This window comes from Talpa occidentalis, unplaced genomic scaffold, assembly GCF_014898055.3.
Source record: "Talpa occidentalis isolate TD23 unplaced genomic scaffold, MPIMG_talOcc4v2.1 talOcc4.18, whole genome shotgun sequence".
NCBI lineage: Eukaryota > Metazoa > Chordata > Mammalia > Eulipotyphla > Talpidae > Talpa > Talpa occidentalis.
This window is the reverse complement of record NW_023601851.1, coordinates 4,794,682-4,821,135: the sequence shown is the minus strand read 5'-3', so window position 1 is coordinate 4,821,135 and position 26,454 is coordinate 4,794,682. Positions and strand designations below refer to the sequence as shown.

General features: G+C 48.7%; 1 long non-coding RNA gene across 5 annotated transcripts in view; it reads left to right on the top strand.

Annotated features, from left to right (window-relative positions):
* LOC119250675 (uncharacterized) overlaps nucleotides 1-10,067 on the top strand; it is a 37,299-nt gene extending 27,232 nt beyond the window's left edge. For 4 of the 5 annotated variants that reach the window (XR_008552661.1, XR_005126364.2, XR_005126365.2 and 1 more), the window contains exons 5-7: nucleotides 5,399-5,525; nucleotides 5,775-5,866; nucleotides 8,302-10,067. This is a non-coding gene — a long non-coding RNA (uncharacterized LOC119250675). The other variant, XR_008552662.1, reaches the window with a different exon arrangement.
* The last annotated feature ends 16,387 nt before the right edge of the window (nucleotides 10,068-26,454 follow it).

Here is a 26,454-nt window from a genome sequence, read left to right as displayed (position 1 = left end):
CCCCCTCAGCACAGAGCTGGCTCCGCCGCGCCCCCTCAGCCCCCGCCAGGCCGCCACCAATCCCCTCAGCCCCGCCGCGCCCCCTCAGCCCCCCACCGTCGCCGCCGCCTGGCGGGGCTTGAGGCCCGTGGCTCCGCGGGTACCTGGGTCCGCCGTGGCGTCCAGAGCCGCCTGCCCGAGCCCCGCGTGGCCGCGGGCGGCGCCTGCTCAGAGTCTGGAGCGCGCCTTTCCCGCGCCGCATGGCCGGGGGGCCGGGCTGCTGCCGCTGGGTGCGCGGGCGCGCCTGGCCCTGGGAACTGAGCCGCGAGCGCTGTTGGCCCGCGGGCCTGGCCCTCTCCTGCTGCTCATGGTCCGAATGAGCCTGCGGCACGGCGGTACACGCGGCCAAAGAAGCCGCGGGTTCGCAGCGGCGTGGCCTGGCGTGTCGCCCCGGCCGGCTCCCCCACAGGCTCGGCGCGCGCGTCCTCTGCGGGCTTTCCTCCTCGGCCGCGGGGCCGCGCGGATCTCCTGTGGGCGGGTGGGGGGCTCGCTCGGCACAGGCTCATGTCTGCGCGGCCCCCGCGGGCCTTGATGGCCTCCCGAGCCAGGCGGAGCGCGCCTGTCCCTGCTGGAAGGCAGAGTCCCGCCTGCCTCGCAGCCGGGGCTCCCCGCGGCCTTCCACCACTCGGGGGCGGGCGGGCTGGCGGCCAGCTCGGAGCCAAGGCCGCGTTTTTAAGCCTGGCCTCCCCCGGCTTCCCCTCTTCACCCGCTGCGCGCTGGAGCCCCCACAGTCCCCCTCCAGCAGCTGCGTGTCCCGTCAGGGGAGCCCACGTGTCCAGGATTTTCGTAATGAGGAGCCACCTGCCCCTGATGGAGCTGCTGGGCCTCAGCGCTCCCTGGGCCGCGCCAACTCCAGAGCAACAGACTAAGCTGCGCTCTCAGATCCCTGCTCTGGCTGCTGGCACCTGGCGAGCCTGCGCCCGGCTCACCTTACTGTACAGCTGAGGAGTATTCCACGGTGTAGACGGCGGCTCCTTCAACCCACTCTTCCGCCTTTGAGCACGTAGGTTGTTTCCATAACTTGGCTGTTGTAATAGTGCTACAATAAGCAGAAGAGCATATATATCTCTTCAGATGAGTGCTTTTGCATTATTTGGATACATGCCAAGAAGTGGAATCATAGATCATATGACATATCTATTTTGATATTTTGAGAAACCTCTACACTATTTTCCATAGGGGCTGAACCAGTCTGCATTCCCGTCAACAGTGATGAGGATTTCTGCACATCCTCACCAACAATTGTTGTTTCTGTTTGTGTATGTGTGTATGTTTTAATATGGCAATTTTAAATGAGTTAGGAGGTATCTCATAGTAGTTTTCATTTGTAATTCCCTGAGAGTAAATTATATTGAATCGTGCTTGTAGACTGATTGTGTGTTGTCTGTGGAGAAGTATCTGTTTAGCTCCACTTTCCATCTTTTGATTGGATTCTTTGTTCTCATTTTGTGTTGTGTGAGTTCTTTGTACATCTTGCCTGTAGCCCTCATCAGATATATGATGTGCAAATACTTACTCCCATTCAGTGTGGTATATATTTGCTTTACTGATAGTGCCTTTTGCTGTACAGAGTCTTTTAGTTTGATGCAGTGAAAATAAAACTGTTTATTTTTGCTTTTCTTTTCCTTGCAATTGGAGTTGAATCCCCCAAAGACTTCCCTGAAGCCACTATTGTGGAATGTTTTACCTACGTTTTCTTTTTATGTATTTAGTGGATTTTGGTCTTATATCCAAGTCTGTAATCAAACTTTAGTTGGTTTTTGTGCATGGTGTGAGAGAGTAGTTTCATTTTTCCGTATGTGACTGTCCAGTCTTCCCAGCACCATTTTTTGAAGAGACTTTCCTTTCTCCATTGCATACAATTGGCTCCTTTATTGTAGATCAATGGTCCATGTCAGTGTGGGTTTATTTTGGGGCTCTCAATTCTCTTCCATTGGTCTTTGTGTCTGTTTGATTTTTATGGACTTGCAGTCTGGAAGTGTGACACCTCTGTTCTCCTTTTTGTAAAAATTACTTCAGCCATTCAGGGTCTTTTGTGGTTCCATATAAATTTCAGTAATATTTCATGTATTTCTTTAAAGAAGTCGGATAGAATTTTGATAGGGATTGCACTGAGCCTGTAAATTTCTTTGGGTAAGATGGACGTATTCACTGTGTTAATTCTTCCCATCCACAAGCATGGACTATCTTTCCATTTCATCGTGTCTTCTATTTCTTTTAGCAATGGCTTGTAGTTTTCATTGAATAGATCTTTCACCTCATTTGTTCACTTTTTTCATAGGTACTTAATACTTTTTGATGCTAATGTAAATGGTGTTGTTTTCTTGATTTGTTATCTTCTAGTTTATTCACACATAGGAGTGTAACAGCCTTTTGTATATTGATTTTGTGGTCTGCCACTTTACTGTGTTGATTTATTGTTTCTAATACTTTTTTAGTAGGGGCTAACAGGTTTTCTGTAGCTCTGTAGTAATATCATCTTGAAGTAGTCATGTTTTTACTACTTTTCCAATTTGGATTCCTTTTCTATGGCTCTTGCCTAATTGCTCCAGCTCATCTGTCTGATACTATATTGAACGGTAGTGGTGAGATAAATCATCACTGGCATGTACCTGATCTTACATGAAAAGCTTTAGGAGCTTCTCACCATTGAGTATGATGCTAGCTGTCGGTTTATCATATATGGTCTTTATTATATTCCTTCTAATCCTGTTTCACTAAGTACATATCATAAGTAGGTACAAAATCTTGTCAAATGCCTTCTCTGCATCTGTTAATATGATCATATGATTTTTATCTTTCCTTTAATGACATTGATGGATGTATGTTGAACCATCCTCATATTCTAGGAATAAATTCTATTCCACTTAGCCATGATGTATGATCCTCTTGATATTTTGTTGAATTTGGCTTGCTAAGATTTTGTTGAGGAACTCTGCATCTGTGTTCATTGGCCATCTCAGCCTGTGGTTTAGTCCTTTCGTCCCTATGCTCATGCTGCTTGGGTGAAACGTGACGTGTGGTCACTTGATGCAGTGAGATGGCTGCTGGGTTTAGGAGCTTCGTTTTGGTGGTATGTGCTGTCTGTTGGCATTTCTCTCAGCTGATCTCTATACACAGGTGCATGGGTATGCTGTTTGATGTTACGTTTTTTGGGCAACTGTTACAAAATTAATAAATGTTTATGAAATTGATAACAGCTATTGAGGCTTAATATGGCAGATATAAAATGTGGGTATCCGCTTTGGCCCACTGAATGTAGTCCCAATTCACTATGTGTAAATCTCACCACTTTATAATTAAGTTGCCGTCAAATCCAGTGACTAGTCCCTGGTTCTCTAGTCTGCCTTAATTGAACCATCTGCCGTTTATGTCAATACCACTCATGATCTGAAAATTCCTGCTTTTTGTTTCTGTCACTGCCTCTCTGGTGATTTATTCTCTTTCCCCTGAATGCTTGTGTTTCTTCTCATAAATGTCATCCATCCATGTGTTCAGTTCTGTGCCCCGTTCTTCATACTTCAGTTCTCTCTGAGTCAGCCCCTGTGATTTGACTGTCCCTACTGTTTCCATCCAGCTTGGACCTCTTCCCCGGGGTTTACAGCATTGATTAAATCCTTCTTGAATTTTTTTTTTTTTTTTTGTAGCTGACCACAGCACTTCAAATCCCCTTTTTTTTGAAGCTCACCACAGCACTTCAAATCCCCTTTTGTGGATCTGCCTGATCTGCTCCCCACTCTGTCTCTGGTGAATCTTCTCACCCCTGTAACGCTGGCCTATTCCCCAGCACTTGTGTGCATAAATAAATAAATGTTTAAAAAAATCATAATTTGTTATACCCAATACTTGGAAAACCATAGTGAATCACAATTACCAGGCTATAAAAGTAATATATACAAGTCCTCCATACATGAAAACACTCAGCCATGGGATACTGGCTGTGTTATAGCAATGGTAGATCTAGTTTCTGAGTCTTGCATGCACAAGGAGTCGCCAGAGTTAGGGCCTAGAGTGCTGGCACTTGCAGAACATCAGTAGTGTGCCAGCCCCTGTCACCTAGGGACAATGTGTGACGTGCAGGCCTGCATCAAGCAGGGCATTCACCCCTCAGACAGCCAAGTATTACCCAGTTCCATTCCTCCTCCCCCACTGCCCACTGTGTTAGGGTTAGTGCTGTGTTCTATATGCGTACAAGTCTGCTACCACAGTATACGTAATGCTGTCCCTCTGCTTTGTTCTCTGACTTTCCCTTATGCATTTTCCCATTCTCCTGTTAGGGGATGACTGTTAAACTGAAAATTCCACCATGTAACTTACATACTTTTTTTTAGATTTTTATTTATTATGCATAGAGAACTAGAGTGTAGGCCAGAGATGTGGGGGGGTGAGCGGATTCATCAGAGATAAGAGTGGGGAGCAGAACAGGCAGATTCCCTGCAATACACTACTGAGGGGAGCAGTGGTCGAGACAGGAGAGGTCTGCTGTGCCATGTGGGTCAAGTCCATGCCTGGGAATTGAACTCAAGCCACAGTAGCTGGTGATAGCTTGAAAGCACTGAGACTTTAACCCCTGCGCCACCAGGGAGGGCCTGTAATTTACCTATTTGTATTCCCTTGTTATTTACACCCTGTGATTTAGGAAAGTGTTTTGCTCACTTGGGAGTGAAAATAAGCCTTTAGGTAATTAGGATGTATGCAAACTTTAAATAGGTTATTAGAGACATGGTGATCACCTAAGACTTTTATTGACAGAATCAGGTTGTATCTGGAAATGCAAACTAACTTCATATTCAGTCTTTCTCCTATCTCACCTCACAAGCTAGGAGCACTTTAATTTGCTAACTGCTCTTTATTTCCTCACATCTTGATTTCTGCTACTACCTCATATTCATGAGAACATGTAGTTTATGAAATTGCTAAACATCTTTGGATGTTCAGTGAAGTACAACCTGATAACAGATAGTGCTGTTTCCCGCCCCTCCCCACTCCTTTTTTAACACCAGGCTACACTAAACTTGTTTTTCTCATAGTTGCTTTAGAACATTATTCCAGATGTATGTCTAGGCTTAAGTCAGCAATCTAGATTATAAGCTTCTTTGAGGACTAGGTTTTTATTCATTCTTTCATCCTTAGCATGAAGGACATTTCCAGATTCATAAGGAAATCTAAAAAGTACTTCTAAGAACTAATGAGTTAAGACAAGTGGGGTAATTCTACTGTGGAATCACTTTTGTACTATATAGAGTACCAGTGATGGCTGCTTCCTACACAAGATAAAAACATAAAAAAATGAGCTCCCAGTCATGTCCTATGCTTCTTACATAGGCTGATGCCTTGAATTGAGAAATGTTCATTGCAGAAGATGTTGTCATTTGAGGATGTGGCTGTGGTTTTCACCTGGGTGGAGTGGCAGGACCTAGATGATGCTCAGTGGACTCTCTACAGGGATGTGATGCTGAAGACCTACAACAGCCTGTTGTCCACGCGTAAGTGAAACTGCCCTGTAATAAACAAGTGAAAGCACTGTTTTATCTTCATTGATAAATGTACAGCTGTTTATAAAATTAATGTTATTTAGTTCAAGATGGCAAACCTGGAAGGTAAGGGTGTTCACCCCTGTCTGGGAGCCACACCACCCTTTCATTGCTCAGCTCTTAAAGCTGTGCAGTTGTTGTCTTCAAAGACTGAGACAAAAGCAGTTCTGTCTAAAGTCAACATTTTCTCTTTTCAACAAGGTTTTGTGTTAGCAAACCTGAATTCATCATCAGATTGGAGCAGGGAGCAGAGCCATGGACTGTCAAGGAACCCTCAAACCAGAGCCTCTTAGGTCAGTCACTGCATACTAGGAAGGGAGGCTGGGAGGAGGAGAGCCCAGGACTTCTAGGCCCTAATGAGCTATTTTCCCCATAGCCAGACCTTAGAATGGTTGGTCTCTGTGTATGTAATTCATTTATTATTTGCTCTCCAAATATGGCTCCCTAATTAAACTTCCCCTACTTTTATAATGGTTGTAAATATCCTTCGAGTAATTGGTGTGCAATCGCTAACTACCTTCCCCTAGAAATGTTTTTTTGGTTTATCAATCTCTGGAGTCTCAGTTTTACTCCATTCTTAGGGACTGTCCTTTTAGGCATTTACTCATACATTGGTTTATTCTTTCAACATGTTTAATGGTAAGTTGTGTGGATAACAACAGTAATCAAAGGATTGTGTCCGCCCCCCCCTTTTTTTTTTAAAGATTTATTTATTTATATAAGCACTGGGTACAGTCAGAAGCGTGGGAGGGTGAGAGGATTCACCAGAGCCAGAGCAGGGAGCAGAACAGGCAGAAAGACCAGAGCACACTGCTGAGGGGAGCAGCGGGCGGCAGGAGAGGTCTGTGTGCCATGTGGGACCCTCACCCAGTGGCCGGGGATCGATCCGGCGCTGCAGAGGCTGTGGGCAGTGTCACAGCCCAGCGCTCAACCGCTGCGCCACCAGGGAGGCCCTCGCCCACCTTTTTTAATGGAGTTTATTTTCTGTGAGAAAGGGAGAGGAAGCAAATACACATTAATTAGATAAATGCCACAGTATGGCCAGGGTGAGTGAAAACGGACAGTATTATTTTAGAATGTGGGTTCAGAAGGGACTTTCGCAGAGACTGTTTACATTGCAGTGTATAAGGTTGAGATGTCTTGCATGTGCAATCTGGAGTAGAGGTTGGATATCACTATTGGTGGTGCATATTAGGAATTTGTTAACTCAAATCTTGTCGGTTCCAAAGCCACTGAACCAAGAATTTCAGGTTGTGGGAACAGGGGCCTTGGAATCAGGGACTGAAGTTGTGCCCTGATATTGAACGGGTTGCCTGGCTGTGGGTCCTCACCCAGCATGCTTACAAGGGACTTATTAATACTCCACTACAGGCATACATAAAAGGTTAATAACAGGTTTATTTACAAGGGAAAAGGAAATAAGGAAAATGTATAACTCGGAGAAAATAGGGAAATATAGTCTTTAATGCGTCCTACCCGATCCGCCGACCTGGAAAACCAAAAAGCACTCTCCAAGCTGGCCTGATGCTGCGAGCTGGCGAAGAGTCAAAATGGGGGACCCCTCCAAAGCCCACGTGTCTGGCTTTATACCAACCTGACTTCTTAACCCCATCCTCAGGTCCCAACCACTTTCCCTTTGGTGGTGATGGGATTTGGAGTTCCCAGTGTCTTTGGCTTTAGCCTGGGGTGGGGGTGGAGTCCACAAAGCCTGTATGGAATTAGCTTTAGGACATCCTTTTCCCCCTAACAATGTCACCTTCTTTTTTGGAAATAGTTGGGAGAAAAACGAAAACCAAGAAAAGAAACAATGGACTCCGATTTAAGTTTAACTAGGATGCAGTGAAATTCTAAAATATAAGCTAAAATCTTCAGATGCAGTGAATTTCAACTAGGAACATGTGCTGAGAAGTGGAGTTAAGAATACTAGGAATCTCAGTATCAGAGGAATGTGGGAAAAGTTTTTTTCAAAGATGTTGAGTATACCCTTCAGTTGCAAAACCTAAATGCTTTAGATCATCAGGGAAGGGTTGCACAAAGTGATGAGCCGGTTTTCTGTACCTACTATGGTTCTGAGAAGCCACTGGTGTATGGTTTAGTTAGGGTTTCACAGACAATTGAATGTGTCTTAGAGAAGGAAGAGGATATGCCTTTGAGAAAACCCCCAGATGCCTGTACATGTTCCCTAAAGAGAAATAAACACTAAGCAAATGTAGATGCAAAGTCTTTGTCCTGGAGCCAAAGTCCTGCTTAAGTGACAGAAATGGCTCTCCTTAAGCCTAGTAAGTAGCTGATCAGGATGATCATGCCATTTACAAAGTATGTTCTGATTGTTCTGAAAAGACCTGCTCAAGATGCACAGTTACAAGAGAAAATATAGAGAAGGAATAGGATAAATAAATGCTAGGTGGAAAGCTCTCAGTCAGAATCTCTACCTACAGTGTAAGTCAGTATGTTGACCAAGTATACCCTTATGAATTTAAAAAGTAAGATACTAAATCAATGTTTTTCATACCTTTTCCATCAATGTGTTTGACATTAGAAAATCTATTAATGTAATTTCATACCTTCATTTATTATGTAAAGGAATCATTTGCATCATAATATTAATGCCTTTTTTTGGAATTAAAAATCTTGTCCTCGTGTGGGAAGAAACTCCTTTACCTTTATATCAGAAATGCTTAGATGCCTAGATGTTGTCTATGGAATGGTTATTTTTATCTCATTTTAGATGTCCATACTATGGATGACCTGATTAAGACCAACCAGGAAAACCAGGGCAGGCATTTGTGGCAAGTTCTAATCGCCAATTGCAAAACATCAAGTAAGGAAATAATTGACTTAGGAAAAACACTTAATTTGCATCCAATGTATAATTGAATTTGAGTATAAATAATGGCATTCATTCAGGAATGATGCCTGTAGAGTTTCATACTTGGAAGAACATGTTCTTCCCTGGTGAGCCTGATGAGATGCATGCAATAGAGAAAATTGAGAGGCCTAGTGTAACTAGAAAATGCCCTGGATATCCCGAGTATCCTAGTCTTCATGGTATGATTCAGACTTTGCAGCAACCTTTGGAATTTAGTGGAGAAGGGAGAGACGTCAACAAAGAAACAATATTTTTTTTAACCCATAGAAGGGATTTGATGGGAGAGAATGCCTGTCAATGTAAGTGTAGGAAAGGCTGTTATATGTCACCTCTCATTGCCCAAGGTAGAGCTCAGGTAGGGCAGATAAACTATGCATGTAATGGATGGGAAACATCCTTTTTTGAGAAACCAACACATTTGAATCTTCATAAAGATTTTGAACACTACAAATGTAATCAAAGTGGGGATTATTTTGGAACCAAATTAAACCTTACTCAGCTTCAGGAAGTACCACGTGAGAAAGTTTTTGACTATAATACATGTGGGAAAACCTTTTATAAATTTTCTTTCCTTACTCAACATGAGAAAATAAAGCAGCTGATAAACCTTATGAATTAGGGAAAATATCCGATAATTCAACCCTCAAAATATGTCAGAGAACTTGGACTGGAGAGACACCCTTAGTGTCTAAGCAATGTCAGAGAACTTATTTCTGGAAGTCAGGTCTTACTGAACATCAGCAGTCTCAAACCATGGAGATGACTTATGAATGTAAAAATTGTAGGAAAGCTTTCTGTCAGAAGTCAGCTCTTATTGTACATCAAAGAACTCACACAGGAGAGAAATCTTGTGAATGCAGGCAGTGTATGAAATCTTTTCACCAGAAATCAGTCCTCAGTAAACATCAGAAAACACACACAGGAGAGAAACCTTACAAATGTCATGAGTGTAGGAAAACTTTTTATTGGAATTCAGCCCTCACTATTCATCAGAGAATCCACACAGGAGAGAAACCTTATGAATGTATAGAATGTGGGAAAACATTCTGCCATAAGTCAGACCTTAATGTACATCTGAGAAATCATGCAGGAGAGAAACCCCATGAATGTCAAGAGTGGGAAATCTTTCTACTGGAAGTCAGCTCCCACTGTACATCAGAGAACACACACAGGAGAGAAACCCTATGAATGTCAAGAATGTAGGAAGATTTTCTCCTGGAAATCAACTCTCACTGTACACCAGATAACTCACACAGGAGAGAAGCCCTATGAATGCAAAGTTTGTAGAATGTCTTTCTACTGGAAGTCTGCTCTCACTGTACACCAGAGAACTCACACAGGAGAGAAATCTTATGAATGTCAAGAGTGTAGGAAAACGTTTTATCGGAAGTCAGCCCTCACTGTACACCAGAGAACTCACACAAGAGAAAAGCCTTATGAATGTAAAGAATGTAGGAAAACTTTCTGCCATAAGTCAGACCTCAATGTACATCAGAGAACTCACACAGTAGAGAAATCTTTTGAATGAAAACAGTGTGAGAATTTTTTTAATCAAAAGTTGGCCCTTACTAAACATCATAGTACTCACAGAGAGGGGATACCGTACGACAGTCAAGAGTATAGGAGAGGGCATCCCCGGTGGCGCAGCGGTTGAGCGCTGGGTTGCGAAGCCGCTCTCAGCCTCTGCAGCACCGGTTCAATCCCCGGCTGCTCCCCGGCCACCAGAGGAGTGTCCCACATGGCGCACAGACCTCTCCTGCTGCACGCTGCTCCCCTCAGCAGTGTACTTCGGTCCTTCTGCCTGCTCTGCTCACCACTCTGGCTCTGGTGAATTCTCTCACCCTCCCGCGCTTCTGACTATACCCAGTGCTTGTTTAAATAAATAAAAAATAAATCTTAAAAAAAAAAATGAGTATAGGAGAACTTTCAATCCTAAGTCAGACCTCACTGCACATCAGAGAACACACACAGGAGGGAAGCCCTATGAGTGTCCAGCGTGTATGAAAACTTTCTCCGGAAAATCACACCTCAGTGTACTTCAGAGAACACACACAGGGGAGAAACCCTATGAATGTCAAGACTGTCAGAAATATTTTTACTGTAAGTCAACCCTCACTGTCCATCAGAGGACCCATGCAGGAGAGAAGCCCTATGAATGTCAACAGTGCAGAAAAACTTTCTTCGGGAAGTCACACCTTACCGTACATCAGAGAACCCACACAGGAGAGAAACCCTATGAATGTCAAGAGTGTAGGAAAACCTTTTCCTAGAAGTCAGCCCTCACTGTCCATAGGAGGGCCCATGCAGCAGTGAACTAAGTAATGTAGGAATACCCCACTGTACACAGGAGAACACACAGAGGAGAGGAGCACTGTGATCATAAGGACTGTAGGAAAACATCCTCCAGGAAGTCCACCTTCACCCTACAAATATTAAATAATGTGGGAAAATTCTGTTGTTAACCACCTTCCCAAATAAAGAATTCACATGGGAGTGTAATATGTTTACAAGAGAACACTATTTTCTGTGGGGCTAAGAACCTTCATTTCTCTGTCTCCCTTTACTTGAGCTTTTTGCAGAGTGAGAAAACTATCTCTAGTCTGGTCCAAAAATGGAGCTGTGTGCATTCTTGCCATATCTTCCATGTCCTATGGTCCTGCTGTACACATGATGCCTCCCCAGACCCAGCAGTGTTAGCCTTGGGAGCCTTAGGGTGAATATGGCAATGTGTGATTTAAGACAAATGATCGTGGGAGAGCAGTTTTCAAAACTCTACGTCTACAATCTCCATTTGGTACGCCTTCCAGCTCCGTTCTAAAAACAAAGGGCGACCTACTACACCTCCCCCTACAGTGACCTTTAGGGCTAATGGCTTTGCCAAGGTCCCTAGTTCCGGCTGGACAAGAAACCAACGCGCAGGAGTGTACAACAAAGTTCCCTAAAATAAGACAAACACCTATCAAAAAATAGCGACCACCAAAAGCCACCACAAAAATGCTGACCAAAAGGAGCCTTATCTCGTCTCCTCAGACCTACAAACTTTATCCCTTCACTCTTTCTAAAACTTCTTCCTTCTCTTCTATAAAGGTCATTAATTACTAAATTAAAAAAACATATAAAATCTAGTAACAAAAATAACTCAAATAAAACACCACTAAACCTTGTGTAACAACAAAATTGTTAGTTCAATAATTGCTCTGTTATATGTTAAAATTCCTTAGCTTTAATCCTTAATGAAAAAATGTTATTACATAAAAAATAATAAGTCAACCTTCTATAATTAATGATAATTAAGAAATTTAGTGGTTAACTAAAAAAAAATATATAAAACAAAAAACAAAACTAATGCTCTGACTACTTAACAATGTGCCTAAATCCAAATATAACTCAAGACATAAATCACTGCCTTCTCAATAATAAACCTATGAGCCAACTGGTTTAGTTCACTGATAACCAATCCTATGCCTTTAAAAAAACATATATATACTGGCCACTAACTTAAATAAAATTACACTCAAATTTTCACTCTCTTAAAGTGTGTCTGTTTGTCATTTCTTTCACCAAATCCCTAACCACCCTGCACAGTCTCTCAACCCTAAAACAGCCTCATCATTCACTGCTGTGCTGGTCCACGACAATTTGTACTTCTCTTGCCTGAGAAATATTTCAACTGTTGAAACTGTTAGTGTGTGGTCTGTTACAATGTTAACATTGTTATGTTTGCTTTTTGTAAAACAAACAAACAGCAAAGAAGCCATGCTGTCACCTTTCATTGTTAAATCAGTTGTGGGCAAATTCAAAGCAGTAGTAAGAAACAATGCATCAAATAAAGGAATGACTTTATCATATCGCCACAGCTCGTTGAACACTGATAATATGCTAAAACTTTAGAAATACTTTCAATGTATTTAGAAACATACCACTGGTCTGTACCCCGGTTCTTGTATGTATAAATAAATCTTTAAAAAATAAAAAAAAAAAAAATTAAAGTTGCCTCATGAGGCAGTTTCCAGGTGTGAAAGCCCCTTCCAGTTTCTTAATGGCCACCTCTGCTGCGCGACAGGAAAGTGACACCTCAGCCCTCAGACGTGGGCTCAGGCTCGGCAGGGGCAGCACCCCAGACCCCGAGAGAAAAGCAGAGCCCAGGCCCACGCAACCCCCTGGTCAGAGCCTACACCTGGGAGACTGGACGCGGCTCAGCCTCCTGCCTGCTGGACCTGGGGCGGGCGGGGATGGGCCCCGGGAAAGCGAAAGCCCGTTCCCCAAATTTCACTGTAGCCCGCGGGATGGGAACGCACAGGCCAGCGGGGTGGGAGGCCCAGGACCGGCCGGGGCACCCTCGCAGGTCACAGTCAGGACAAACGCCTCGCCTGCTGTCAGCTGCACACACCTGTCCCTGCTCATGATGATGTCATAGTGCAGGGGGTGGCAGATGGCAGCATAGCGGTCAAGGCTCATCACTGTGAGCAGGTGCATCTCTGTACCTGCTGACATAACCATCATGAAGACCTGGATATGGAGCCCGGGAATCCCGCAAAGGAGATGGAGCTGCTGTGCCTCAGAGAGTTGGCAATGGACTTGGGGACCGTGATTGTGATGAGGCAGAGGTCTGTGAGTGACAGACTCCTCAGGAAGAAGTACATGGGGGTGTTGAGGTGCCGGTCCAGGGTGGTGATGAGGACGATGAGCCCGTTCCCCAGCAGGGCACACAGGTAGACCAGGGAGAAGAGCAGCGGGTGCAAGAATCCCATGGTCCCCTGGGTGGGGAACACCAGGAGCATGAATTCTGTCATGGCCGTGAGATTGGTCACCCCTGGAGCCATCACTGCATGAAAGTCTAGAGGAATAAAACGCCAGGACCATCCGCCAGTGCGTGACTTACCTCTGCTCATATGGCAGGTGACAAGTGCTGTCCTTCCCTACTGACCTCTCTCATTGCCCTGACCAGCGACCCCTGGCAGGGATCTCAGCTCCTGCTCTGCTTGGCCTCTCAAGCTTCAGTGACCCGCAGGTGCCGCCACTGTCCACGCCGCCTGTGGGAAATGCTGAAGGGCAGAAAGTTCAACTCACCTCTCAGCCCCCTGAGCAGTCTCCTCCTGTCTCACCACGTCCCACACATGGGCACCCTGAAACCCTGAGCCTGGCCCCTCCTCTGCCGTCCCCAGTTCCCACTCCATGCACCTTTCAGGAACAGGACCCCCAAGAACCCTCAGGAACACGAACTGTCAAGGATGCCCCAAATCTAGCCTGTGGGGTCTCAGCTCCCAGTCCCTACAAAACACTGTCCAGTCGCAGCTCCAGGTGCACATTTTGGGACCAAGTGGACACTGATGGCCCTGATCGGTTCCTGGTCGACGCCCACGTCCTTCATCAGGGCAGTGGGTGGGGAGTCCCTGCCCCGTGTTGCCGTGTGACACCGTCTGGCCCTCGCCCCTGCTCATATGCGCTGAGAGGGTGACCTCCCATCCTGCCCTCCTGGTCATTGTCCTGCTCCTCCCTACCCCGAGGAGCTGAGGTAGTTTCTTCTGCAGCTACTTCCGCAGGGCTCAGGCGTGGCCATGGTCGGGGCGGGAGCGACGGTCCACCCTATGGCGACAGCCATAAGCTCGAGGCTCCCAAGACCGGGACTCTCGCCTGGTCCCCGCCGATGCCCCAACAGACAGACCTGCCGCAGGGTCTGCGACTTCCCCCTCCAGCGCCCTGGCCTGATGTGTCCTAGTATGCTGCTCTGGGGCCTCCCCAGGCCACTGACCTGTCCCCGTGGGCTTCTCGGCAGCCCCGGTAATGAGCCCCCCAGTCAGGCGCGTCAGCGGCCCGGGAGGCCCCGTGGGCTGGACCTAGTCCCCCCTCAGCCCCATCTCCCCCGACCCCACGGGGACCGGTGGCCCCAGTGTCAGAGCCAGGATGAGCCCGTCCACAGGGAGCAAGAAAGCTGCCGCCACCCTGGGGGACCCCTGGTCCTGGTGGGGGAACGGGGCGTGGAGGTGGGGGTGGGAGGGAGGGAGGGGTACCAAGAAACCCCCAGGAGCGGGACGGGAAAGCACCTGGTCTTCTGACAAGGGTTTGTTCACGTCTCTCAGAAATATTTTATTTGAAAAGGCCGTTTATGTCAGCGCCTGAAAAGGAACTACATGTGAACGGGTATGTCTGACGGAGGCGGGTGGTGACCTTACAATGAGGGTCAGGCCCACGGCGGCACCGTCCAGCGTGTCCACATGGTGGGTGTGCTTCGGGCTCTGACACCACAGAGTTGGGGGCCCTCTCCCAGGTGTGGTCTCCCCGAGTCCTCACAGGCCCCCCAGGTCAGAGTCACACACAACAAACGAGCTCGTCGTGGGCACGCTGGGGACCCTCCCCTGCATGCATAGAAGGGAAGGCGGAGGCCCGAGGGAGCGTGAGGGACCCGCCCTGATGAGCAGTCCCAGAAGCTGCAGCCCCAGAAACTGATGGTTATTCTGGAGTTTCTTGCACACAATGAGGGGAGGGCCTCGCCCCCACAGGCCTGTCAATGAAACGGATGCCCCCGCCCCTCAGTTCCAGCTGGTGCACGGCCCGCCAGGGATGCGGGTCCACTGGCCCCGGTCCCGTTCGGGCCCTGGTGTCCTGCACCTCAGGGACACAGGTGATGCCCCATCACGTGGGCCCGTGGGCTGTGGCTGGCAACACCCAGGGGTCCACGGGCATGGACAGAGGACAGGGAGGGGTCAGCACGGGGAAACCCAGGGATCAAGATCAAATCCCGTCCCGGGGAGGTAGCCCGTGTGAGCAGAGCCCACAGCAATCGTCCTCAGACCAGGCTGGACAGCACCAGATGCCGGGCTAGACGTGGCCGGCCATCGAGAGTTCTCAAGGAGGCCAGACACAGGCGCCAGCCCCCAGGGAGCAGGCAGGTGAGCACCCGGCCCCGCGGGCGGTGCCACCGACACCAGTGTTCCAGCTCTTGGGGTGTTGGCGCCCGCCACATGCAAACAGATGGCAAAGACCAGGCTGAGGCCCAAGCACTCTTTGCAGGAGATGCCAGAGGCAAGGCCTCAGGCAGGTGCAGCAGCCGGGCCTCTGCAGAGGTGTCCGGGGGTCTTCAAGTCTATGGAGGTACTGAAGCCGTGACGACTCTGTCTGGGGAGGGTGTGCAGCCATCAGCTCATGCTTCTCTTCTGTGGCCGCCACATGCGTTCTCTTCTGAAGCCAATTTATCAGTCCAGGCTGCTCTTGAGTGGCTTACATCCTCTCATGGTCCCGCCTTCAAGCCTGATGGATGGTTTCCAGTGCTCGCTGTTTGTTGTTGTCAGTGAAGCTCCCATCGGATGTTCCATGTTCAGAGCTCAGGGTTTTCCAGCCCTGCTGCAGCTGGTGAGAGCTCAGCCCTGTCAGTTCTGGCGGACGCTGCCCATGTGGTTCATTGACGATCCTGCCGCCTTGTTCCCAAGTGAAACCCCGGCCCCTGGCCAGACACAAACTGCCCTGAGCTCATTGCAGGCTCTTGGGCCATTTGCTCAGGGGAGGCGCGGCCAGAGCCAGCTCTGGTGGGCCTGATGCTGCCTTCCCTGAGCACTTCAGAGTATCTGGGCCGGGATGCAGGTGCCTTACTGCCCAGCTGAGATGTGGGTCCAGCAGCTGCGTCTGGGCTCGCAGCCACCATGATGACAGGGAGTGCCCTGGGCCTGCTCTCCTGTGGCTCATGCCAGGCTGGGTACACCTGGTATGTCAACCCAGGGCTGGTGCACAGCCTAGCCGCTGTGCCCCGGGCTTGCACCTGTTGGGCAGGGCCCCTGGAACACCGAGATTGGGCAGAGGACACTGAGGAATCACGGAGGCTGAGGGAATCCAGTCACTCAAGCCCAGCCCTGAGGTCTGTTGGTGGCGGACCTTGGGGGACGCCCTCCTGCAGCAGGAGGCCCAGAGCTTTGCCCTTGGTCTCTGACAGATCCGCTTCCTCCCGCTTCTGCCCACGGAGCTGACCTGAGGTGCAGGTCACTGTCCTCCTTCCCGTGTCTGGGAGTCCATCTGCCCCCACGGAGGTGTATTCGCTTTCTCTTCCCCACCCCTCAGTGTGGAACTGTCAGTGTCCCCCTCACTGGGACTCCCGGTGAGCACGGGCACATCATTCTCACTGCCTCCTCCGCAGAGGCCACTGATTTTGAGTCTGTTTCCTGAGGACACCGCCCGCCACCCCCTCTGTTGCGTCCTTGACCGGGCGACCGGCCCTGAGAGTGGGAACCATTGGGACCGCACTGACTGTCAGGGACGGCACCCTCTGTGGCTCCCTCTCCCGTCCCAGCTGAGGTTTGGTCTGAGGATGGTCACTGTGGCGTCTCCCTCCTGCCAGGCTCCTGTCCCGGCCCTGACACATCTGTCTTTGCTTTTCCCACACGCCGCGGGCTGTGTGGCATGGGCTTCAGCTGGCCCCGCCGTGGACGAGCTGACCGGTGCCGGAACACGTCCCTCCCCCTGGCGAGCGCACCTCAGGCTCCAGGCACCGGAGGCCTCACCCTGGGCTTGGCCCAGCCGCATTCTTAGTCCCTGGGGACAACCCCGACCTGGCAGCCATCCAGGGAGAGTGGCTGGGCCCAGCGCGCTTTGGAGGAAGAGATGTCCACATTGTCTGTTTGCGTGTGAGCAGGTGTCTCCGTGATGGACACGAGTGAGTGGGAGATGCAGTTTACGGTCCTGCATGTTCTGCCTTTGAAGTCATCTCCTTTGTCTTATAAACACACCCCGCAGTCTCTTTTCATCCACGATAAAGAAAAGGTCTTTCATTTTGTCTCATGTGTTGTTCGTGTGACAGAGGAATAATCCACCGGCTGCTCTGAGGAGACAGGGGCCGGGACGAGGTCCACCCAGGTCTGTGCAGGCTACGCTGAGGGGCTGCGGGTGGGGCCCCTCCCTTCCCTGACACACGTGGGTGCCGTGAGCTTGGGTGGGGTGGGGCCCGGGGTCAAGTGTCAGGGACATTGGGAGCACTGGCTAGCTGGCAGACCGGGCCCGGCCCATAGGCCATTGGGGGCATCGCCTCTGAGCTCAGAGTGCGGGTGGGCAGCGTGCAACCCCCAAGGCTCACCTGTGTCTCCCTGGGGCATCGTGATTCTGGGCACAGCACGGTCAGCGGTTTCTCAAGTCACCTTTGACCAGTGACCGTACACACTGCCTGACGGTGGCCCCGGACGCCTCCCGGAGCCAAGCCCCCCGGGAGAGGACACCCCCTTACCTCCTGCTCAGCATGGACACCCCCTTACCTCCTGGGGCGGCATGGCAGGCGGTGTCAGCTCCCGGGTGGGGTGTCCTTTAGGAGCTCAGGGAGAAGGGGGCAGAGGCTGGGAGCCACTCGTGGGGTTAACTGGGACCCCGCGTGGTCACCAAGACTGTTGTAGTGTCTAGGCCAATGAGGGAATGTCCGTCCTTCCCGCCCATCCTGGCTGGGCAGTGCCCAGCCCTGGGTGCCCACAAGTGAGTCGCAGAAAGCAGACTCAGGTGCTCTGTCTCCTGGGAGGCCTCTGTGGGGAGACAGTGGGACAGCGAGTGGGATGGATGGAGAGGATCAATTTGCAACAGTCAGACGCTGCAGGAAATCACCTGAAAGAACTAATTCAGGAGACTCAGAGTATATCCAATATTAAAATCAAAAGAAGTGTCAGGAATGCAGGAGACTTTATGTATCACAAATTTGCACCTGTGACTCTGTCAGTTATGTTCAAGTGTGAGGGCTGCAGGTGAGAGGCAGGTGGACGAGTCCAGGAGTGGGTATGGTTTCAACCTGAATAAAAGGTGTGAACGGCTGTGGGCTCCTGAACTCCTGGAGGAAAATATCTCTGGGGGTCTGAGGCGTGTTGGATTGGGGTGTCTCTTTCTGTTGCTGGTTTTGTTGGTTTTGTGCAGTCGGTTTTGTGCATTTTGAACACTCGCCCTTGGCAGGCGTGTGATGAGACAATCATCACCCAGGGCAGGGGCCCATTTTGGGGATGGCTTTTCCGAGGCAAGAAGCTCTCTGGTGTGGGTGGGGGGCGCTTGTTCCTACGTGCTCTTCTTCCCTGGTCCTTGACATGTGTCCCCAGGTTCACCTGTGGGGTGAGTGTGCGGTGGGCAGCACCTGTGTGTTCCTTCTGGTATTTTAAGGGTTTATCTAATGCAAATTTTAACCCATTCCAAATTGTTCTAATAATAAGGAATATAGAAATCCAAACTGTTGTCACATATGAGAAGGGACCAATCAAGAGACTGGACCCAGCAAAAAGGTGAGGGAGGGAGAGAAAAGGCCTTTCACCTCTCCTGGGAATGGCATGGAGTCATCTTCAGACACTAACACCAGGACAACCACAGGATGGAGCAACCTCATCCGGGTATTTGTCCCAGATGCGCAGACTCTACAGTGCAGACCACGCACACCTGTGTTCCCAGAAGCGCCGTCCACTGTAGCCGGCCATGGCCCCAACCCAAGTGCCGTGGACAGAGGAGAGAATATATAATGTGTGTCCACACTCCATGGAATACCTCACGGCTATTAAAGAGGTGAACCAGTGTCCTTAGGGACCAAAGTGGACATTGAAGACCGTATGCTAGCGAGATAAATCAAAAAGTGAAAGACATTTGTTGGTCTCCCCCATCTGTGGATTATAATATAAAAAGCCAACAATTAAAAATATATAGTGGCAAACAGCAAAAGGAAAAGTTGGACTAAGTGAAAAAATTTCTCTTTACCAGACGGAACAGGGGAGGAGAGTAGGAATGCGGATGGAGGGGGCAGGCACTGCAGGGCATTAAGTAGATTCTGAGTGGACACTGTTGCTTGTGGGGGAGTGAAAAGTGACCCACAGTGAAAACAGTAAAAAGTCTAAATGAGTGTCCTCCTTGATGAGAACAAATAACAAATTAACGTGATGTTGAGGTAAACAATCATGGTAAAATCACTTCTCAACACACACTCACTCAATTTATTCAAGGAAAAATAGAAAATACGTCCACAGGAATCTGACCAGGGAATGACGTCATATCCCAAAGTCATGGGGACTGTGCTCTCATGCTATCACTGAAATGAATATTACTTTGAGTGTTTTTCTAGCGTAGATTTCATTCTGAAATTTGATTGGACGAGTCATATCTTGTGATCAACTACATTTTATTGTTTTTATTTTATTTTTTTTAAATATTTATTTATTTATTTATACAAGCACTGGGTAGAATCAGAAGTGTGGGAGGATGAGCGAATTCACCAGAGCCAGATCGGGGAGCAGAGCAGGCAGGAGGACCGAAGTACACTGCTGAGGGGAGCAGTGGGTGGCAGAAGAGGTCTGTGCGCCATGTGGGACCCTTGTCCTGCAGCCTGGGATCGAACTGGTGCTGCAGAGGCTGCAGGCAGCTTTGCAACCCAGCGCTCAACCACTGCGCCACCAGGGAGGCCCTAAATAACTACATTGTATTATCACAAATAGTTCCATGGACAAAATGTGCTCATTGGTCAGGAGAGTGACCTGCTCCCAGAGTGGAGCAAGTCACCCCAGCTCACGTTCTCACTGTTAGGGAAACAAGCAATAGAATCTTTGTGACTGCAGTGCAGATGTGTGGAAATTATATTAAAAAAAATTGCAAATATCACGAAGATTTAGTTTGCATAATGTTTTACATCATAAAAAAAAAAAAACACAGTTCCCAAGTGGAAGAAAAGTGAACTTAAGTGTAATCTACAAGAAGGTGGAGAAGACCTGGTAGAGGATCAAGATACAATCTGGAAATGTAAGGGAACCTGAAAATCAACACAATGACAAGTTACACATTATAAACTTTAAGTTGAAATGTAGCTTTTCAAAGATAATTCATATAACTTTACTTTTGAAAACACCATATTGAGGGGTTAAGTCACATTGGCATCCAAATAGGCATCACAGAAATTAATATTCCATCCATTCCAGGTTTCACTCATAGATTCCTACTAACCAAGGAGGCATCCATCCTTCCATCTCTGGCAGAGTCAGGTGTGGTTTCCTTTGTCCTTTGAGCAGGAACAGGAACTTTTCCTAGAGGAAGACGCACCATGAGGAATCGTGAGGGCTGGGGGTCCATTAAACCACTCCCCTGCCATCAACGAGGACAAGGCCCTCGGTGGAGACACACGTAGGCTGTGGGAACTGAGCCCCAGGACTGGGATCCTGTGGCCATGTGGTCCTGAGGACAGACCCCTTTACCACTACTCACGTTATGTAAATATTGGTGAATGTGAGTTCTAGAGCATTCTTTCTACACCAAATACAAGTTTTTAACCGCAAGCTGGATTCAGTTTATGAGCATCACACAGGGAGGGCTTGGGGGAAGGATTGCAGCAATTAAGGAAACAGGAGACAGGAGTATAGTGAGAATTATGACAATATGAATTTGTGACAAGGGAATGATCCTAATGCAAGAATCTACGCTTATAAATGATGACATGCAAGTGTTAGGGGTTAAAAGCTGAATTAATATGGGGTTATAATTGTAGATTGTGATATCTCACATGCTGGTGTACTGGCCCTTCATCAGTCTCCCCACAGCTGTCTTCAAGGCTTGGTTCCTCAGACTGTATATGATGGGATTAATGGTGGGGGGTATAATGGTGTAGAACATAGAAATGACCAGGTCAACCATGGACGGGGTCTCTGAGGTCGGCTTCAGATAATCAAAGAATCCAGTGGAGAGAAACAGCACCACAACCAGCAGGTGGGGAAGGCAGGTGGAATAGACTTTGGTCTTCCCTTCGGTGGATGGGATCTTCCTGAGAGCAGAGAAGATGTTCACATAGGAAATGATGATGAAAATGAAACAGCAGATACCCCAGACCACACTGATGAAAATAGGGACAAGTTCGCTCATTAAATTTTCTGAGCAGGAAATAGCCAATAACTGGGGGACGTCACAGAAGAACTCCTGGACCACATTGGACCCACAGTAGGACAAGGAGAAGGTTCCCGCTGTGAACATCACAGCATAGAGACCCCCACCAGCCAGGACACAGATGTAAGCTGCACACACCTGTCCCTGCTCATGATGACCTCATAGTTCAGGGGGTGGCAGATGGCAGCATAGCGGTCAAGACTCATCATCGTGAGGAGGCTCATCTCTGCACCTGCTGACATAACCAGCACAAAGACCTGGAGGACACATCCCGGAAAGGAGATGGAGATGCTGTGCCTCAGAGAGTTGTCAATGGACTTGTGGACCGTGGCTGAGATGAGACAGAGGTCTGAGAAGGACAAACACCTCAGGAAGAAGTACATGGGGGTGTGGAGGTGCCGGTCCAGGGTGGTGATGAGGACGATGAGCCCGTTCCCCAGCAGGGCACACAGGTAGACCAGGGAGAAGAGCAGTGGGTGCAAGAAGCCTATGATCCCCTGGGTGGGGAAACCCAGGAGGATGAATTCTTTCACGGCCGTGAGATTTGTCACCCCTGGAGCCGTCATCTGTATAAAAGAGGAAGAACAACAAGATTTTAATTCTTCCAATATTGAAAATGGTATGGGTTATCAATACAAGATAACAACTGAATGTATTTTCTATGTAATGATTCCTTCCAGTTCTATGGACACTAATATCATCTATGTCTGTTGTTTCATTCAACCCATTTATTCCACCTCATGTGAATATGTCATTATTACACTCTCCCATAAGCCTGAAAACTGAAAATTTCAACTGTCCCCTACAACACTTGAACAATTAGAATCTCATATCTGTCAATAAAGTCAATAGACAAAGATCCCCCCAAACCCCCCAGTCCCTCAGCTCCCCCTCCTGCCCAGGCCCCAGCTTCTCCACCCAGCACACCTCCCAGAGGTTGTCCTGGGCACAGCCCCAGAGGACACATGAACATGTCCAGCCCCTCCCCACCCTGGAGAGCCTGTCCCTGCTCCTTCAGCACAGCCCTGGTCTGGGGAGGCCCCACAGAGACAGGTGTACAGGGAGGTGGGTTGTGCGGGTCTCTGTTTTCCTGCCATTAGGACCCGACTCTGTCTTGGAACTGAATGATCTGGGCTTGGCGTCCCCGAGCGGCGTGTCCTGATGCCTCCTCTGTCAGATTTCTGCCCTTGTAGCCTCACTGCTGCCTCCTGGTCCATCCCCTCATCCCTTCATCTCCATGCCCCTGACTCCCCACATCTGAGGACCCATAGACCACATTTCCCGCAGAATCTCCTCCTGGGTCACACCCACACATCCCTCCTGCAGGATGGCTCGTCCACCTCCGGGTCCCTCCCGGCCCCTCTGTCCCCCTAAGACTCATGCACATCTGTGCAGGGAGGAGGCCGGTCTGGGTCTGAGCCGGAAGGTCTGTGCATGTGGCTGTCCCTCCAGGTCCCAGGTTTCCAGGTCCCCCGGGTGCAGGTTTGTTCCTCCCCCCAGGCCCGTGCGTGAGTGGGGGCGTCTGGACATGGGGCAACCCTGCCCTCTCTCCCTCCTCCCAATCTCCCCTCTCCCCCTTCTGTGTGGTGACACAGGCCGGACCTGTGAGGGTAGGAATTTTTGGAGAGTATAATAATATAAAATAATTGCAGCACATTGGCGGGGATAACTCCCGAAATTTAATAAAAACAAGAAAATAAATCTGGATTCATGGAGGTAAAGAAATATTGTTCCTGGTTGTTAATAATGTTGACATCTGTTTTGTGGCTTTAAATACCTATTTAAAGTGGATAAAATAACTTGACATCTATCTCCTCCAGGCCCTGTTTATACTGTGACTTTATGTATAATATCACTAACAGTCCCCGAGTGAGGGTGTTGGGAAAAAATCCCAAATTCTCATCCATAAATATTCAGATGTCCCTGCCAGCCTCATGCTCATGTCAGAGCCATGTCGGAGTCAACTTGTTGCTGTAACAGTTACTGATTTTCTACTTGACTCATTTTTGTCATAATGTTTGGGACTAAAAGGCATAATGTTCCGAATTTAAACAACTAGTTTTATTTTTTTTTAATTTTGCCTGGAATTTATTCATTACAATCTAATCCCACTGATTGTTGTGATTTTATTCAGTGCCCAGAACCCACTGAATGTGCTGAAGCTACATCCCAGGTCTGAAGCAATAATCGTCCCATCTCCCATAACCCAAGCCTATGATCAATGTATTAAAAGTCAATATCTTTGAACATCTTAAATTACAAGAGAAGATGTTTTCTCTCCCTGAGTCTCACCCAGGCTGACAGGGCAGTGGGACATGATGATTTGGGCCCCGTCAGCATTAGTTGTGGTGATTTACAAACTTAATAGTGTAACACTTTCTCAAGTCTAAAAGTGAAGCTTGAAATCTAAAAGTTTTCAAGTGTGAGTGGATTCTCCCCTGCAAATACCTGCAGTCTGGGGGGACGTTCCCGCTCTTGTGTCGAGTCTGTGTCCTGAGGTTGTCCCCATGGCAGGACAGAGGTCGTCCTGGCCTCTCACTCCATGGTTGGGGCTCATGGGGAGCCTCTGAGCACTCACAGCATGTCCCACCCTGTCCTGTGCTGCCTCATGGACAGAGCAGGGCCTCAGGGCTGGGCTATTTGAGCTCTGGAGCTGGTGTCCACGGGTTGGACACTGTCCAAGATCCATCCATCAAGTGACTTTACTCCAGAGGGACAAGCGCCCTTGTTCAGGTCACTGTCTTAATTGGTGTCGTCCTGCAGCACATCCCAGTGATAATTGGTGTCTGAGTGTGTCAGGGGCGATTTTGTTGGTGGTTTCCCATGTGGGGAGGAATGTAATTCATCCTCTTCTCCCAGCCCCATCCCCTCCCCTGACCGCCGTGGGGCCCGGGGGTGGCACTGTCATCAGAGCCAGGACAAGCCCCATCCACAGGGAGCTGGCAAGTTACCGCCTGCCCCTGTGAGCCCTCCCGGGGCCTGGCAGGTGGTGGATGGGGGGTGAGGGCTCTATGGAGCCAGAGCAGGAGGGAGGGAGGACATGAAGAAAGAGAGAGGAGGGGTGAGGAGGGAGAAATTCCGCAGAAGCAAGAGACAACAACCGAGGTCTGGGTCTCCTGGGATGTGAATTTGTGTATGTCTCTGAGAAATGTGACTAGTTTTCCCTTCTGAACCCATTTGTCTGTATTTGTTTGCATTTTTATTTTGTGATTCTGCAACCTTGGTCTCATAGACAGTGCGTGATTTAGGGGTACAGACTAACATCTCTCACGCAGTCACCACAGCCCCCCAAGGCCACAGCCCCCCTCTGTCCACATACCACGCCCCCTGCTCTCCCCTGCCCACTGGAAATAAAAAAATCTCTGACTATGGAATCGAGGCTCCAGGAGCAGCTGGGAAGGAGGGAGGGTCTTTCGTGGAAGGTTTGGCTGTGGCAAGAAGAGCCTCCTCTTACCTGCTTTTTGCATATAAACTTTAAAACAGTATTTCAATAAAAGCCAAAATCGTTGCTTTACCCATCAATATGGAAAGGTGAATTTATATACCTTCAAGCACAGAATCAGGGCATCTTTTGTTAGAGTTAACACTTTATTATTTTATATTGACATTTTAGCAGACGTGGAAAAAATTGTCCCAATGTGAAAAAAAGGTATAATCAGAAATCTCCTGCGTCTGCTGGTGCCGGCCGCTACCTCCTGGTCCGACACTCTCTCCATCTTAGGTTGAGGGGGCATAGTAACATGTGTGGGTTTTTAATGAGAATTAATTGAGAGTACCTTTACTTTGGGTAGAAGAATGCTAAAGCGAACAAACAGCGACAGTGAAAAGCATCATGCAAAGATTTTTTCATTGGGAAAATGTAGTTGTCAGACTTCATCAGTAGTGTCTGCATTCTCCATGGACAAGTCAGCACCGTCGTCTAGGCACGCTGCCAGTCTAAAGAGGAGGACATTGAGAACCTTCCCCTCAAAGTCAATAAATAAATTGACTTTGGGGATAAGCAAATCTAGCAAAGAGGTGAAGGACTCAAAGAGGAAAACATCCAAACACTTAAAAGGAATGTTGGAAGATAAAAAGAAGTGGAAGGACATCCCCAGCAGACAGGTCAGTGGGGTCAGTATTATCCAAAAGCCTCCTACCAAACACAAGTTCCAGAGCCAATGCCTTTCCAGTGGGAACCTCCATGGCATTCTTGAGAGAAATAGAACAAATATTGCTGAAATTCCTAGGGAATCACGAGAAACTCTCAAATAGCCGAAGCTCTCCTGACTAGAAGGGGGAGGAAGGGCAGATTTACTCTCCAGACGCCATGCACAGCCACAAGCTGTCACAGGAAAGAACAGTGTGGTGCGATGGAGCCCATGGGGAAAGTCTCCTTCCTGCACACTCGGCACATAGGTTCAAAGGGCAAATGGAAAACATATGGACGGGATCTGACCCGGGAAGGGCGTGACGACGAGGCGGTGAAGACTGTGGTCCCATCACCCCTGTGGTGCAGTGACACTCAGGAGCAGCCCTGAGCGGCTGCTCAGGCCACACTGGGGAGAATCTACATGCAAGCGACTCCCGGGCCGTGTGACCGGGACCTGGAATGGACTCGAGCTCGTGGCCACCGGGCCTTCTCCTTGCGAAGCTCACTCAGGGGCTGACGATGGTAGAGCCACTGGGAGAGTGTGGGGCACAATGGCCTGCCCTGGAGAAAGGGCGTGAGGGACAGAGCATCACCAGTTCGGTCCTCAGAGTCCGGAAACTTGCGAGAACCTCGGCCGTGCAGGGCAAATGCCGCGGAGATACAGGAGTCGGTGACACTGCCCTGCTCTCCTCACAGGATGTTTAAATAAGGAATGACACAGTCCCCAGCACAGACGCACAGTAAGCACCAGAGTTCTCTGCAGAACAGTTGGGAAGCAGACCTGCCGCATGTCAAGGGGCAACCTGGAACCTGAGGGGAGCTGCCCGTGAGCCCGAGCACAGCGCACGGCTTCAAAGTCATAAATGTGAAAACCAGAAAGGCAGCTCTTCACAGCGATGCATTCTCCTAAGAGCTATTTTATTTTCAAAAAACTCCATCAAGGCAGTGGAGAGTCTCGATCGAAACAGAACGGATGGAAGTGAACATGCCCGGCAGCCGCAGCCTTCAGATGTCCATTCCGACTC